We start from the raw sequence: 12,809 nt of genomic DNA on the forward strand, positions 1-12,809 counted from the left end.
GAATTCTGCCAACATAGAATAGTACATCAGAGAACAAATAAAATTAGGCAAGCATGGGTTTTGCAATGCTACGTACCGTAATGTGACCAGGAGATGTTCCTCAGGAGGAATCGCATGACGGAACTGTGTGTCCTGTCTCCAGATGACATCTTGTACACGATCAAGCAAATCCCTGAAGCTTTGTTGGGACATCCGTGTGTAATTAGTAAATTTATCCAGGTTTGCCTGTAGCTCGCTGTAGAGGGTGTGGTATGCTCCACGGCTCTCCCAGAGTTCAACAATTGGATGAATCCACAAACGCCGCCGCTGCCGTCTTCGCTGTCTCTCTCTCTCTCCCTTTGTTCATGGCAAGCAACTGCATAAGCCTGAGCCATCCTGATGTCCAGATCCAAGTTGAAGTGAAAACTCTTCCAGCGCAGATCCATGTCGTCAAGAAAAAAAACAAGCAAATGTGAAGAATAGCTGTAAACAGGGTGTCAGGAACCCCGCACTGCACTTGCTCACTGAGCCAGTGCGTGTGTCCTGAGTAAAAAAACAGTGCTCAAAGATACCTGTGGAGCAGAGAAGCAGCGGTGACGATGCGTGCTTCAGAGTATCAGGATCTGAAGCATGTGACTGCTGGGGGCGTGGCCTAAGCTACACAGAGCTAGGAGCTGCAGGGAAACTCCTAGAAAGGTAACTACAGGACAATGTTACCAAGGGGCATAGACAGAAACCAGATGAAGCCGGGGTCAAAGCACAAGATGGCAATACAGTACCAAAGGGTTAGACAGAATGGATAGTCAGGATGTAGCAATAGATCAGAAAACCAGAACGGGCAATAGACGGTACAATAGGGACAAACTGTAACGGAGTAACGATAGCCAAGCCAGGAGGTCAGAACCAGAAAAGACAATAGTACCAAAGCAAGAGACAGAGTACAGAGTGAGGGAACAGACCGGGTCATACACGGGAAGCAAACAAGCAACGCAGAATAGACGCACACCAGGGGTCAGACACACCAGAACAACAGTATAGCTGACAGAGGACCCTGGTAGAGAGTGAGTATAAATACCCCTCCCAGATCTAGAAAGAGGCCACGAACACTTAACCCTGTGAGTGCAGGGCAAGAACCCTGTTCAAACCATGACAGTATCCCCCTCTTAATGGGGGGGCCACTGGACCCCCAGGCTTGTTTGGGTATCTGGCGTGGAAAGCCCGCACCAGACGATCGGCATGCACCGAACTGGCCGGAACCCATGACCGATCCTCCAGAGTGTACCACTTCCAGTGTATCAGACACTGGAGTCTCCGGCGCACCCACCGGGAGTCAGCAATGCACCCTACTTCATACTCCAGATGCCCCTCTACCAGCACTGTCGATGCATTTGATGAGGGATCCTCTCTCACCATCCCCACAGGCTTTAACAGGGACCTGTGGAAGACATCAGAAATTTTAAAGGAGGTGGGAAGCTGCAGTCGGTAGGCTACTGGGTTAACAACCTCCACAACTTTGTATGGGCCAATAAACTTGGGGCCCAGCTTTATAGATGGTATCTTAAGCTTGATATTGTGGGTGGATAGCCACACCTTCTCCCCTACTACAAATGCTGGACTTGGCCCTCTCCTCCTGTCATCAAACCGCTTATAGTTTTCCTGGGCCTTGGAAATATTCCTCTGAACCTCCCTCCAAAGAATTGTAAGACTTTGTGTCACACCCTCAGCTCCAGGACAACCTGAATCCATGCGGGAAAACTCTCCAAAATGTGGGTTAAACCCATAGTTGATCTGAAAGGGAGACTTCCCAGTAGATTGACTCACACGACCATTGAATGCAAACTCTGCCATGGGCAATACCTCACACAAGTCCTCCTGCCTGGAAGAGGCCAAGCATCTCAGAATCTGCTACCAACGATTGGTTCGTGCGCTCTGTCTGTCCATTAGACTCTGGGTGGTAGGCAGAGGAAAAGGACAACGAAATCCCCAGCTTTTTGCAAAAAGCCCTCCAGAACCTGGCTACAAACTGTACCCCTCTGTCTGACACCACATTCATAGGCACTCCATGCAACCGAATTATATGCTGCATAAATAAGCGGGCCAGGGGTTCAGCAGATGGTAACGCGGGGAGAGGTACAAAGTGGGCTTGTTTTGAAAACCTATCCACCACCACCCATATCACCGAGTTGCCCCTGGAAGGAGGAAGATTTGTGATAAAATCCATGGACAAATGTGTCCATGGTCTATCCGAAAATGGCAAAGGCACCAACTCCCCGGCCGGCCGGACCTGAGAACTTTTAGAACGAGCGCACACCCCACATGCAGTCACAAACTTTTTAATATCTGTTACTACAGTATAGAGGGCCACCAGAAACCCCTCGCAATTGCCCCCCGGGTAGCTGCAATCCCAGGGTGAGCACTCAACATAGAATCGTGAAATTCCTGATACTCTGAAGCATGCATCGTCACCGCTGCAAGGCCTCAGATTAGTAAGGGTAGGAGGGCCCTGAGACAAAACTGCCCCCACCCCTACTTCAGAGGCGTCAACCTCCATGACAAAAGGTCTTGACGGGTCAGGTTGTACCAATACAGGGGCTGAAAATAAGCACTTTTTTAATGTCATGAAATAATTTTTTGCAGCTACAGACCAATTTTATACATCAGCTCCCTTGAGAGTGAGGTCGGTTAGAGGCTTTACCACCTGCGAGAAGCCCTTAATAAATTTCCTATAAAAGTTGGCAAAGTGCAAAAATCGCTGCAACCCTTTCAAGTCATGAGGCTGTACCCAATCCGTAACAGCCTGGACCTTCTTAGGATCCATGCGGAACCCCTCCCCTGACACAATCAACCCCAGAAAGGATACTTCTTGCATGAAAAATGAGCATTTTTCCAACTTGGCATACAAATGATTCTCCCTCAGTCTCATGAGAACCATCCGCAAATGGTGCAAGTGAGGTTGACTGTCCATCGAGTACACCAGAACGTCATCCAAATAGATAACCACAAAACAACCAATTAAATCAGAGAAAATTGCATTAATAAAATTCTGAAAAACAGCAGGAGCGTTGGTGAGACCAAAGGGCATAACCAAGTTTTCGAACAGCCCTTCAGTCGTCAGGAATACTGTTTTCCATTCGTCCCCTTCCCGGACTCTTATAAGGTTATATGCCCCATGTAAATCCAGTTTAGAGAACCACTTGGCCCCGGTGAGTTGGTTACATAGATCAGGAATTAGGGGGAGAGGGTATGTATTTTTCACAGTAATTTTGTTTAATTCCCGAAAGTCGAGGCACGGCCGCAAACCACCATCTTTTTTCTTAACAAAAAAGAAGCCCGCCACCACAGGTGAAACAGAAGGCCTAATATGCCCTTTGCGGAGACTCTCGGTAATGTACTCCTTCATGGCTAGACGTTCGGGCCCGGACAAATTGAACAGGCGAGCCTTGGGTAACTTGGCTCCAGGGACTAGATTAATGGCACAATCAAAGGGTCTATGTGGTGGTAGCGCCTCAGCCTCACTTTCAGAAAATACGTCTTCAAAATCTTTCAGGTACTCTGGAATACCTTCCAGATCAACAGACGACACTGACACAGATTTTACTGGGGTGACAAGAGTTGTCAAGTTACAACATAGACCATTAACCATACAACCCCACTGAATGATCTCCCCCGTGACCCAGTCAATAGTAGGATTGTGATGTTGAAGCCAAGGCATACCCAGTACCAGTCCAGCCGGAAGATTATTTAGAACAAAACACCTTAATTTTTCCACATGAGTGGAACCCACTTTCAGAGAAAAGATATCAGTCATGAAACAAATACCCTCCTGGGTTATAGGAGAAGAATCAATTGCCACAATTTTAACAGGATCTTTTAACCTGACTGTCCTTATCTAATGAAAAGTCACAACTTTGGCATCAATCAGATTAATAGAAGAACCACAGTCAACAAAGGCGGTAGACACAACTGGACCGCCTGTAAGTTCTAGTTCCACCGGAAGCAGAACTTTAGTAAATGAGGAAAAGGGTGCCTGGGAATCTGGGCAACCTCCTCGATTGTTACCCAGACTCAGTCGTTTTCCCGATGGCTTCACTGAAGAAGGGCAAGAAGGACAGTTCCTTCTCCAATGTACAGCGGATCCACAGTAAAAGCACAATTGGTTATTTCTACGGTGTCTCCTCTCTTTTTCCTTCAATGACGTGGCACCAACCTCCATGGGCTCAGGACTAGATGCAGAGTCTCTCAGATTGGAGAATAAAGGGGTCTCCTGCAGCATGACCCCTCTTGCCCGCAGCCTACAGTCCATACGGACAGCCTGGATCATAGCGTCCTCCAAAGAATCCGGTGGAGGATGAAGGGCTAGGGCATCTTTCAAACGTTCGGACAGGCCTCTACAGAACAAACCCCAGAGGGCAGCATCATCCGAGGAGACCTCAGCTGCCCAGAGTCTGAACTCAGAGCAGAACCATTCAGCAGAGTTCCTCCCCTGTGTCACACTCATCACCATATCCTCTGCCAGACGCACTCTATCAGGCTCATCATAAATGTGCCCCAGAGCCTCAAAGAACAAATTCACAGACATACGTTCAGGAGCAGAGGAAGAGAGAGAGAAAGCCCATGCCTGTGGAGCCCCCCGAAGTAGGGAAATGACGACCCCCACCCTCTGGAACTCATCCCCGGAGAAGTGGGGCCACAGAGAAAAAAAAAGCTTGCATCCTTCTCTGAACGACCTGAACTCCCTTTTATCCCCTGAGAAAAGGTCTGGCAATTTGACCGGAGATTCGGGGGATGCCAATGACACATCTCTATCCCCAGCACTAGGAGCCCCTGCAACGACAGCCTCCTGCACAGTATCCACCAACTGTTGCTGGGTATGGGCCATCGTGCGCTGTTCCACATTAAGTTTGTGGAACATTTGGGTCAGGTGCTTGACCTGATCAGCCAAAGCTTGTATGGGATCCATGAGGATAACACTTTTTTTTTCCTTCAGAGGAAAAAAAAACTGAAATGGTCAGCTATAATGTCAGGAACCCCGCACTGCACTTGCTCACTGAGCCAGTGCGTGTGTCCTGAGTAAAAAAACAGTGCTCAAAGATACCTGTGGAGCAGGGAAGCAGATGTGACGATGCGAGCTTCAGAGTATCAGGACCTGAAGCATGTGACTTCTGGGGGCGTGGCCTAAGCTCCACAGAGCTAGGAGCTGCAGTGAAACTCCTAGAAAGGTAACTACAGGACAATGTTACCAAGGGGCATAGACAGAGACAGAAACCAGATGAAGCCGGGGTCAAAGCACAAGATAGCGATACAGTACCAAAGGGTTAGATAGAATGGATAGTCAGGACGTAGCAATAGATCAGAAAACCAGAACGGGCAATAGACGGTACAATAGGGACAAACTGTAACGGAGTAACGATAGCCAAGCCAGGAGGTCAGAACCAGAAAAGACAATAGTACCAAAACAAGAGACGGAGTACAGAGTGAGGGAACAGACCGGGTCATACACGGGAAGCAAGCAAGCAACGCAGAATAGACACACACCAGGGGTCAGACACACCAGAACAACAGTATAGCTGACAGAGAACCCTGGTAGAGAGTGAGTATAAATACCCCTCCTAGATCCAGAAAGAGGCCACGAACACAACCCTCTGAGTGCAGGGCAAGAACCCTGTTCAAACCATGACACAGGGTCATATAAAGAATTCAAATAACACACGCCCACTGCTGTCCAATTGGTGGAGTCTGTTGCACTAATTGGTCAAGGATTATTACTAGTGTTGAGCGATACCGTTCGATACCCAAAAATATCGTATCGGATGGTATCGCCCGATACGAAAAAAATATCGGGTATCGCCGATTCCGATACCGGAAGTCCCATTCAAGTCAATGGGACTTCCGGTATCGGAATTAAAAAAAGCCCTTTATTTCCTTGTTGGCTAATTCTACATAATTGAAAACAAATAAGAATCATGTAGAATGTATTGTGTGAGGTGGAGGAGACATTAAAAGCATAGTGGTTTATTCAAATCACATGGCATAGCATTAATTCCAATTTTTTTTTTCAAGACGTTTGGAGTTAAAAAGATATTGACTATGTTAACCTTTTTTATATTTTGTCAGATATTTATGTTTCACAATTTCTATGCTCTTCACCTTCTTTTGTACTTCTCCCACACTTTCTCCTTCATGATCCGCAGCAGTAGCATTTTTTTCAACTTTTTCTTCACCTTATTCATCTTCTTCTTCTTCATCTTCTTCCCATTAATTTTTTTTTCCATTCTTCATATTCTTCTTATTCAGCTATTATTAATTTTAATATGCTATTTCTTCATCTTCTTCCCATTCTTCTTTGTCTTCATTTTCTTATGGTGACAGGCATTCCTGTAGTACTTATCTATAAAAGTTATAAGATTACACCTTACGTTCTGCCTGTCACTAAAGATTTACAACAGGATTTGTCCGCGTTCAGTTTGGCCTGCAGCAGCAGGCATTTTCCAGGGGCACCACGAGGAGGAACGGACTCACCCCCATTTACGGCTTAGTCTTCTTCTGCTTATAATTTTGATTTCTTCTATGCTGATTTTTAGTCTTATGCTTAATGTTCTTCTGCTTTCTGTTCTTCTGCTTTTGCTTCTTCTGCTTCTTGTTCTTCTGTCTTTTGTTCTGTATCTTGGTGGTTGTCTTCATGTTCTTTGTCCTCTTGGTCTTATTATTTAGGGTCATATTTCTGGTCTTCTTTGGTGTGGTCTTCAGGGTCGTCGTCATCAGGGTCGTCGTCATGGAGATCAATAAGGATTACCAAAGACAATTTCAAAAAGCTTGATCTTGGAAATGTAGCAGAAGGTACAAGAAGGCTGAGAAACTGGCGAGAACCAGCAGACAGTGCTGGCACCCGGATGGGTAGCAGAAAGAACAAGAGCCAATGGCACTACCGAGGACAAACTGACGGTGCTGGACCACGGTTACTAAGCAGAAGGTACCTGTGCTAAAAAGCACTACCAAGGACCAGCTGACGGTGCTGGACCTCGGATACTGAGATGGAGGCACCTAGGCCAAAGGCTGTGGCGAGAACCAGCAGACAGTGCTGGCACCCGGATGGGTAGCAGAAGGAACAAGAGCCAATGGCACTACCGAGGACCAACTGACGGTGCTGGACCACGGTTACTAAGCAGAAGGTACCTGTGCTAAAAAGCACTACCAAGGACCAGCTGACGGTGCTGGACCTCGGATACTGAGATGGAGGCACCTAGGCCAAAGGCTGTGGCGAGAACCAGCAGACAGTGCTGGCACCCGGATGGGTAGCAGAAGGAACAAGAGCCAATGGCACTACCGAGGACCAACTGACGGTGCTGGACCACGGTTACTAAGCAGAAGGTACCTGTGCTAAAAAGCACTACCAAGGACCAGCTGACGGTGCTGGACCTCGGATACCGAGATGGAGGCACCTAGGCCAAAGGCTCTGGCGAGAACCAGCAGATAGTGCTGGAACCCGGGTGGGTAGCAGAAGGTACCCATTCAAAGCAAGGTAGCCAGGCCGCAAGCCGGCCGCAGTTACCGAAACCCACAGTCCAACAGGGGGTCCATGTCCCATTGGCACTACGGATCCAGCCTTCAGTGCCAGCTCCCGCAGCCCACATAGGAGTCACCTAAACTGCAGGCACCGTAGAGTCGGCTAACCCGGCCGCAAGACGACAAGACAACGGATTGGTGGCATAGTGACCTTGACACTACCTGGAAACAGCAGGCGTGCTGAAAACAGGCTGGGCAACAGGGAGTACCCGTGCCAAAGACACTGCCGAGAATCAGCTGACGGTGCTGGAACCCAGATGGGTAGCAAAAGCTACAAGAGCCAATGGCACTACCGAGGAACAGCTGACGGTGCTGGACCACGGTTACTAAGCAGAAGGTATCTGTGCTAAAAAGCACTACCAAGGACCAGCTGACGGTGCTGGACCTCGGATACCGAGATGGAGGCACCTAGGCCAAAGGCTTTGGCGAGAACCAGCAGACAGTGCTGGCACCCGGATGGGTAGCAGAAGGAACAAGAGCCAATGGCACTACCGAGGACCAACTGACGGTGCTGGACCACGGTTACTAAGCAGAAGGTACCTATGCTAAAAAGCACTACCAAGGACCAGCTGACGGTGCTGGACCTCGGATACCGAGATGGAGGCACCTAGGCCAAAGGCTCTGGCGAGAACCAGCAGACAGTGCTGGAACCCGGGTGGGTAGCAGAAGGTACCCATTCAAAGCAAGGTAGCCAGGCCACAAGCCGGCCGCAGTTACCGAAACCCACAGTCCAACAGGGGGTCCATGTCCCATAGGCACTACGGATCCAGCCTTCAGTGCCAGCTCCCGCAGCCCACATAGGAGTCACCTAAACTGCAGGCACCGTAGAGTCGGCTAACCCGGCCGCAAGACGACAAGACAACGGATTGGTGGCATAGTGACCTTGACACTACCCGGAAACAGCAGGCGTGCTGAAAACAGGCTGGGCAACAGGGAGTACCCGTGCCAAAGACACTGCCAAGAACCAGCTGACGGTGCTGGAACCCAGATGGGTAGCAAAAGCTACAAGAGCCAATGGCACTACCGAGGACCAACTGACGGTGATGGACCACGGTTACTAAGCAGAAGGTACCTGTGCTAAAAAGCACTACCAAGGACCAGCTGACGGTGCTGGACCTCGGATACCGAGATGGAGGCACCTAGGCCAAAGGCTCTGGCGAGAACCAGCAGACAGTGCTGGAACCCGGGTGGGTAGCAGAAGGTACCCATTCAAAGCAAGGTAGCCAGGCCGCAAGCCGGCCGCAGTTACCGAAACCCACAGTCCAACAGGGGGTCCATGTCCCATTGGCACTACGGATCCAGCCTTCAGTGCCAGCTCCCGCAGCCCACATAGGAGTCACCTAAACTGCAGGCACCGTAGAGTCGGCTAACCCGGCCGCAAGACGACAGGACAACGGATTGGTGGCATAGTGACCTTGACACTACCCGGAAACAGCAGGCGTGCTGGAACCAGGCTGGGCAACAGGGAGTCCCCATGCCAAAGACACTGCCGAGCACCAACTGGCATTGTTGGAGCCCAGGGACAATCATGGTGTAGGCCGAGGCCTACTTGGTGGCAGTTTTAGATTGTTTGTAGGCTACAACAGACTGTCAACGTGCTCCAATTAGGCATCTGTCTCCACTCTGTTTCCAGGATTTCACGTGACCACCAACACCGCCAGTTTATGCGTACAGCAGCCGTCTGCCCAACCCACACGTGTTCCTGTGTTACTGGGGTTGTGTAATGTCAGCAGATCCCCTGATGTGTGTCTGCCACTGTCTCCTGCTCTGTCCACATTTCCACCGCTTGCAGTGGGAAGGTGGACAGCGCAGGAGACAGTGGCGGACACATATTGGGGGATCTGCTGACGTTACAGAACCCCAGTAACACAGGAACACGTGTGGAATGCGTGGACGGCAACTGTGAGCAGGAACTGGCGGTGTTGGAGGTCAGGGGAAATACAAGAGACAGAGTGGAGACAGAGGCCAAATCAGAGAATGTTTAAATCTGAAGTAGTTACAATTTGTAGGCAGCAGCACTTTGCCCTCCACACAGCAAGGGATCAGCTGACGTTACCGACCCCCACTTTCACATGAACGAGTGTTTTTTTCTGTGTGGATAGCACTTCCGAGCACCAACTAGCGTTGTTGGAGCCCAGGGAGAACCAGGGTGCAGGCCGAGGCCTACTAGGAGCCAGGTGTGAATCGGAGTTATTTTGACTTTGGAGGCAGCAGCAGTTTGCCCTCCACACAGCAGGGGATCAGCTGACGTTACCGAACCCCACTTTCACATGAACAAGTGTTTTTTTCTGTGTGGACAGCACTTCCGAGCACCAACTAGCATTGTTGGAGCCCAGGGAGAACCAGGGTGCAGGCCGAGGCCTACTAGGAGACAGGTGTAAATCGGAGTTATTTTGACTTTGGAGGCAGCAGCAGTTTGCCCTCCACACAGCAGGGGTTCAGCTGACGTTACCAAACCCCACTTTCACATGAACAAGTGTGTTTTTCTGTGTGGACAGCACTTCCGAGCACCAACTAGCGTTGTTGGAGCCCAGGGATAACCAGGGTGCAGGCCAAGGCCTACTTGGTGGCAGTTTAAGGCTAGTTTCACACTAGCGTTTATGAGCGCAGCGACGGCCTGCGCACGGCCGCCGCTAAGCCCCGCCCCTGCCGCGCCCCCGCCGGTAGTTCCGCCCACCGGCGCATGACGCTGCATGCGCCCTGCGTCCCCTATCTTTATCACAGGGGGCGCAGGCCGTGCGCAGTATGCGTTTGGCGGCGCATGCACCTTTTTGACGGTGCGCCGACGCAACCAAACTGCAGCAGGTTGCGTTTGGCGCAGGGCGGTGCACCGTCAAAAGGACGCATGCGCCGCCAAATGCATACTGCGCACGGCCTGCGCCCCCTGTGATAAAGATAGGGGACGCAGGGCGCATGCAGCGTCATGCGCCGGTGGGTGGAGCTACCGGCGGGCCGCAGCAGGGGGCGGGGCTTAGCGGCGGCCGTGCGCAGGCCGTCGCTGCGCTCATAAACGCTAGTGTGAAACTAGCCTTAGATTGTTTGTAGGCTACAACAGACTGTCAACGTGCTCCAATTAGGCATCTGTCTCCACTCTGTTTCCAGGATTTCACGTGACCACCAACACCGCCAGTTTATGCGTACAGCAGCCGTCTGCCCAATCCACACGTGTTCCTGTGTTACTGGGGTTGTGTAATGTCAGCAGATCCCCTGATGTGTGTCTGCCACTGTCTCCTGCTCTGTCCACATTCCCATCGCTTGCAGTGGGAAGGTGGACAGCGCAGGAGACAGTGGCGGACACATATTGGGGGATCTGCTGACATTACAGAACCCCAGTAACACAGGAACACGTGTGGAATGCGTGGACGGCAACTGTGAGCAGGAACTGGCGGTGTTGGAGGTCAGGGGAAATACAAGAGACAGAGTGGAAACAGAGGCCAAATCAGAGAATGTTTAAATCTGAAGTAGTTACAATTTGTAGGCAGCAGCACTTTGCCCTCCACACAGCAAGGGATCAGCTGACGTTACCGAACCCCACTTACACATGAGTGAGTGTTTTGTCTGTGCGGACAGCACTTCTGAGCACCAACAGGCGTTGTCGGAGCCCAGGGAAAATCAGGTAGTAGGCTGAGGCCTACTTGGAGCCAGGTGTAAATCTGAGGTTGTTTGACTGTGGAGGGAGCAGGACACTTTGCCATACACACAGCAGGGGATCAGCTGACGTTACCGAACCCCACTTACACATGAGCGAGTGTTTTGTCTGTGCGGACAGCACTTCTGAGCAACAACTGGCGGTGTCGGAGCCCAGGGAAAATCAGGTAGTAGGCTGAGGCCTACTTGGAGCCAGGTGTAAATCTGAGGTTGTTTGACTGTGGAGGGAGCAGGACACTTTGCCATACACACAGCAGGGGATCAGCTGACGTTACCGAACCCCACTTACACATGAGCGAGTGTTTTGTCTGTGCGGACAGCACTTCTGAGCAACAACGGGCGGTGTCGGAGCCCAGGGAAAATCAGGTAGTAGGCCGAGGCCTACTTGGAGCCAGGTGTAAATCTGAGGTTGTTTGACTGTGGAGGGAGCAGGACACTTTGCCATACACACAGCAGGGGATCAGCTGACGTTACCGAACCCCACTTACACATGAGAGAGTGTTTTGTCTGTGCGGACAGCACTTCTGAGCAACAACGGGCGGTGTCGGAGCCCAGGGAAAATCAGGTAGTAGGCCGAGGCCTACTTGGAGCCAGGTGTAAATCTGAGGTTGTTTGACTGTGGAGGGAGCAGGACACTTTGCCATACACACAGCAGGGGATCAGCTGACGTTACCGAACCCCACTTACACATGAGCGAGTGTTTTGTCTGTGCGGACAGCACTTCTGAGCACCAACTGGCGTTGTCGGAGCCCAGGGAAAATCAGGTAGTAGGCCGAGGCCTACTTGGTGCCAGTTTGCGATTGTTTCTAGACTACTACTAACTGTCAACGTACTCCAATTAGGCCTCTGTCTTCACTCTGTTTCGAGTATTTCCTCTGGCTTCCCACCACGCCAGTTGCTGCTCTGAAATGCCGTCTGCACAACCCACACTTGTTCCTGTGTTACTGGGGTTCTGTAACAGCAGCTTCTCCCTAGAGGTGAGTCAGGCAATGTCTCCTGCTCTGTCCACATTTCCACTACAAGTAGTGGGAATGTATACAAAGCAGGAGACATTGCCGTGCTCACCTCTGGAGATGAGCAGATGTTACAGGACCCAGGTAACACAGGAACAAGTGTGGATTGTGCAGACGGCACTTGAGAGCAGAAACAGGCGGTGTTGTAGGCCGGAGGAAATACTCAAAACAGAGTGGAGACAGAGGGCAAAACAGAGAACATATTAAATCAGAGGTAGTCAGAAGTTGTAGGCAGCAGGAGAGTTTGCCTTACACACAGCAGGGGATCAGCTGACGTTACCGAACCCCACTTTCACATGAACGAGTGTGTTTTTCTGTGTGGACAGCACTTCCGAGCACCAACTAGCGTTGTTGGAACCCAGGGACAATCAGGGTGCAGGCCGAAGCCTACTAGGAGCCAGGTGTAAAGCTGAGGTATTTTGACTTTGGAGGGAGCAGGACACTTTGCCCTCCACACAGCAGGGGATCAGCCGACGTTACCGACCCCCACTTTCACATGAACAAGTGTTTTTTTCTGTGTGGACAGCACTTCTGAGCAACAACTGACGATGTTGGAGCCCAGGGATAGTCATTTTGTAGGCTGAGGCCTACTTGGAGGCAGTTTAA

General features: G+C 50.6%; 1 protein-coding gene across 1 annotated transcript in view; it reads right to left on the reverse strand.

Annotated features, from left to right (window-relative positions):
* Positions 1-12,809, reverse strand: part of KCNMB2 (potassium calcium-activated channel subfamily M regulatory beta subunit 2) — a 267,802-nt gene that overhangs the window by 177,391 nt on the left and 77,602 nt on the right. The window lies entirely within an intron of this gene.

This window comes from Dendrobates tinctorius, unplaced genomic scaffold, assembly GCF_039654945.1.
Source record: "Dendrobates tinctorius isolate UK_male_01 unplaced genomic scaffold, ASM3965494v1 ptg000060l, whole genome shotgun sequence".
Lineage (NCBI taxonomy): Eukaryota > Metazoa > Chordata > Amphibia > Anura > Dendrobatidae > Dendrobates > Dendrobates tinctorius.